The following is a 4,809-nucleotide window of genomic DNA, read 5'->3' as shown; positions in this document are numbered from 1 at the left end:
TGAGGGTGTGCACTCTCTGGGTGTTTGCATAGAGGTGGTGTATAAATGACTGAATGGTCCAGTGATCATGTAAATGAATGGTGTTGTTCTCATTATACTAAATACAGATGTGTGGAATTCTAACCATTCTCCACATAGCTGGTCCTCTTGGTGGGAGGTGTATGTATTTGTGTTGTTTTTTTTTTGTTTTTTTTGTTCTTCGAGGTGGAGGCACCACTGACGTTCACTCAGGTACGTATAAACAAAGAGACGGCTAGAGAAGCCTTAATTTGAATGATACAGCATATGTCAACATCTGATGGCCTGCAGGGAATGTAATTACTCGACCAGCAGGTACTTCCAGGTACTTTCTCAATCACAAATATATGTGAACGTGGCATGCTTTTTATAACAAAATGACTCAATCAGTCATGTTTTTTAGCTGCAGACACATAATGACTTGAGCTCGAGGCAATATACACCTCTCGGCAGACTTGAGGGTGCCATCCCACTGTGTCTTTCAAGTAAGTGTGAATTGTCCAATCAGGAGACAAAGGAGCTCAATCAGTCTCAATGATCTGGCAGTTACCTCTGCTTTGATGTCACATCTGAGGGCGCACAACTACACCAACAACAGCTTACAGCCACGCTACAGGACACCAAATGAAAATATTTGCCAATAATTCATTTGAAGTGACGGTTGTCAGTCATATGTTCCACATATACAAGCAAAACAGAGCTGTGGGAAAGGAGGTTAATTTAACTAATGTCACACTTTTATATATACTTATATATATAGGTATACAGTAATACCTTGAGATAGAGTATATAGCTAAAATTAACTAAAACAAATTTGAAATTGTTTTGTTTTTAAATTATTTATTTTTGAGCTTTTGAGCAATGGGCTTTTCTGTTACAGTGGTCAAAGCACGCTCTTTCTATCAAAGAAAAAGTTCTAAGAGACGAAACAAACTAAAAAAAAGAACGTGAATGTCAGCGGTCAACTGTAGGGGGCGCGCTGATATCGAAACGTATGTATAACGGAAATAGGAATGCTTTGTAATGTCGTTATTTCCGGCTGCGATCTGGCCCATGATACACGAGTGTTAGCCGTTTGGGCTTCAAGCGGGCGTTCAAGTCCAAAAACTGGGCACGGAGGCTACATGTGATTGACCGAATGGTGGGTTTTTGAAAACAATTGTCGGTTGTATTTTGTTTGAAATGACAGTCGTTCGGTCGAGACCGTTAGTGTAATGTACGCTAGCATATGCGTCTCGGCAGCTAACGTTAGCCTTGTTTGAGTGTTAGCCGTTTGGGCTTCCAGCGGGCGTTCAGTTCCAAAAACTGGGCACGGTGGCTACATACGATTGGCCGAAATGGTGGGTTTTTGAAAACAATTTTCGGTTGTATTTTGTTTGAAATGATAGTCGTTCGTTCGAGACCGTTACTGTAATGTAAGCTAGCATATGCGTTTCGGCAGCTAACGCCTGTAATGTAAGCTAGCATATGCGTCTCGGCAGCTAACGCTAGCCTTGTTTGTGGTTAAAATGATTCGTAGTTCAGTAGTTTTTCCTGAATAATGAACACAGAGTTGTCGTGATGAATAAGAAATTGGCCTTTGACAAGAGATTGAGCTGGGCTGATGCACCTTTTAGAAAATATGAAATAAAATTGCAAATATTTCTTTTCTGTACAGAAACCCATCCTACTGCAGGGCCACGAACGGTCCATCACTCAGATCAAGTACAACGGAGAAGACCTTCTGTTTTCCGTCGCTAAAGATCCAGTGAGTGTCACGAAATGATTGCGCTTAACAAGTACCAATGACTATAGGATAGTAATTAGTTTGACCTCAAGAATATGGAATGTCCGCGTGGAGCTACAAATGGCAACACTACTATGCTAGTCGAGTAGCAGAGTAATCCTCTGCTAGTTTTGACTTGCAATTGTGTTACAAACATAAGGCTATATGCTCTATAGTGTGTATGATATGAAAATCATACTGTAATCATAAAAAGGGGACTAAGACCAGTAGAATTGATTTATTTTCATTCAAATTAAAAGGAAAGTAGTGCAACATGTATTTCTTCCTGAGGTTATTGGTGGCGCCAGTAGTGTAGAGCAAACCAATAGTTTGTGGAGTGAAGCCATGATTGCACTGAATCCTTTTAATATTTATCGTCAACAATGTCTCCCCACACAGGTGGCCAACGTGTGGTACTTGGTACCTACGACGGTATCCTTTTATGTTATTTAGCTCAGTATGCTGCCTTGTCTTCACCAAGTATGTCATAAGTTGATATTACTGATGTGAGGGCCTTAACATTTCCTGAGTAGCGTCAGAAAATATAACCAACGTGAAGGTGAACTCAAACGATAAACGCAATAAAAAAGGGAAGACTGGCGTACTGCAACAATGTTATGACATTAAAGGTTATGTTTTCATGCAACGGCACAGTGTTGTGAAACCAATAAAAGCATAATAATTTTAATATTGTGATTAATTGTTTGACAGTTATTGTACCAGGTAAATGTGTAATCATGACACATGCTACGTTCCCTAACTGGCTGTTCTCAGGGGACAGCAAAATGTTTTGACACTATCAGCTGACAACAGCAGTCGACTGTGGGACTGCGAGACCGGTGGGTGAAAAGAAAATGTGTGTGATAGAAGTTTCTGAATCCCTCAGGAGTTACAGCAGCAGTACAGCACCAAAACAACAATAAAAATGTACAAATAGGTAAAATACATGAGTAGCAGCACACTCAATAAATATGCGAAATGGGGCAGTGGATGTTAGTAGAAGAAGATAGATTGGTGTTTGAAGCATTAGTAGGTAATTATTCTTGCCATGTGTGGTGTTGTTGATTGCAATTTCAAATATTATATATATTTTGTTATACAATTAATATTCTAAATTAAATTGGTATGTGTATGTATAGTAAAGTATACCACATTGTACCTATGATATGTATATATAAGCAGAACTAGTATAATAATAAGGATGTTATGTGAACAAATATATAATATAAATATAAAATAAATATATGTACAATGTAAATAGTTGTGGTGAAATAATACAATTAAATAAACAGCTATATAGGCAGTTCCAGCAAACAGGTTAAGTTTAAATGTATTTTGGATAATTTCCTGTCAAGTTTTATATTTTGTTGTTTACAGAACTAGTATAATAATAAGGATGTTATTTGAACAAGTATATAATATAAATATAAAATATATATATGCACAATGTAAATGGTTGTGGTGATATAATGAAACTAAATAGTTAGCTATATAGGCAGTTCCAACAGACATATTAGTGTATGAGTGTTTAAATGTATTTTGGATAATTTCCTGTCAAGTTTTATATTTTGTTGTTTACTTTTTGCTCCGTGTCCTTTCTTTAATGTCTGCCGTCAGAACACGTGGGTTTGATTTCAGCGGCAACATCATGTTTTCCACAGACAAGCAGATGGGCTGTCAGTGTTTCATGAACTTGTTTGACCTGAGGGATCCACAGATCGGTAGGTAATCGCCACGTGCAACATAAACAAATTAATACTGTAAAAGAAACAAGATTGCAGATAGTACATGGCTTCCTGATTACTGCTAAGGAAATAGTTTGCACATAGGATTATAGAAATGAAATACTGAAGAAAATAATGAATTGCAGTTAGCATCTTTTGTAGAGCTTGTGATAATGAGGAACTTTTGTTGTTGTTTATTTGTCAGTATTCCGGAGAAGTCCTGGAGAAAGCTGAGGAGCACAGCAGGCACATCAATGACATCCAGACCTCACCATGTTCATCAGTGCCTCAAAGGACAACACCGCCAAGGTGAGTACTCTTATGGAAATGATTGATGTGATAACAGTTGTTGAAAAATGTTAGAAAGTCATCAGAATGACACCTGGCTGGCCATCAAGAAGAACGTAGAAAAGAGTTTTGTTGTTAGCCTTAAAAATAAAACCTGAGTTTTAGGCAAATAAAGAAAAAAAGTTGTCTATGAAGATTCTCAGTCATCCAGGTCAAGGTGGAAGAGTTACGTTAGGCAACTGGGCGTGAAATTTTCTCAAGAAGACGTTTGGCCTCTCATCCAAGAGGCTTCTTCAGTTCTAATTGGTGGAGGGGACTACAGCAAATATACCCTGTTGGGTGGGCCGTTGGGGTCATGTTAACAGTCGTTAGGAGTCTGATGGGTCGTTGTAATCCTCATCAGAATGGTTTTGGTATGTGGGTGTCTTAGCCCACCTCCTCTGTTGAGTGAAAATTTCATGTCCAGTTGCCTAATGGAATTCTTCAACAAAGAAAAGAGTTATTGTTTTTCTTTTAACTCTTGTATTTGTCACTGTTTATATATGTATGGAAATGTGAGGTGACCCTCCTGTCATTTGTGCTTGAGACCCCCGCTCCAAAGTAGAACAACAGAAATAAGTGAATGATAAATGTATTTGAAGATATCTATTGATAGATTGTTATACAAATGTGTGTAAACTGAAGTAAACATTGACAATTTGCTGGCGGTTGTAAGGAGATCGACAGTAGTAGGTGTGTGGTAATGTGAATTACTGACTTATGTACTTATAGTGAAATAGCAAATTGCACGTGATTTGATTTTTTCAATTGTACAGTCTGCTTTTCGTTCGGGTTAAATGGCATTTCATCTGAGTTGACTTAACTGATACCACAGCATTGTTGCTTTTTTTTGGTAATGTCAATTATCTAATTTACTTTATAATGTGGCACAAATGCTCATTACATGCTTCCAAGTGAATCATTTGTGCTAAAAAAAAAAACCTCCAGAAAACATTATATCTGAACATGTAAAAA

At 37.7% G+C, this 4,809-nt stretch overlaps 1 long non-coding RNA gene across 2 annotated transcripts; it reads left to right on the top strand.

Moving 5' to 3' along the window:
• Window positions 1-1,001: 1,001 nt before the first annotated feature.
• Window positions 1,002-4,809, top strand: LOC103387476 (uncharacterized). 2 transcript variants are annotated; one of them, XR_522422.3, is made up of 6 exons: window positions 1,002-1,159; window positions 1,676-1,765; window positions 2,183-2,215; window positions 2,558-2,622; window positions 3,401-3,504; window positions 3,713-4,809. It is a non-coding gene; the product is annotated as an uncharacterized LOC103387476 (long non-coding RNA). The 2 variants fall into 2 exon arrangements; XR_001760834.2 differs by having other exon boundaries at window positions 2,558-2,720.

The sequence above is a fragment of the Cynoglossus semilaevis genome, chromosome 12 (genome assembly GCF_000523025.1).
Source record: "Cynoglossus semilaevis isolate Cse_v1.0 chromosome 12, Cse_v1.0, whole genome shotgun sequence".
NCBI classification, from domain to species: domain Eukaryota; kingdom Metazoa; phylum Chordata; class Actinopteri; order Pleuronectiformes; family Cynoglossidae; genus Cynoglossus; species Cynoglossus semilaevis.
This window is presented reverse-complemented; position numbering and strand designations above follow the sequence as displayed.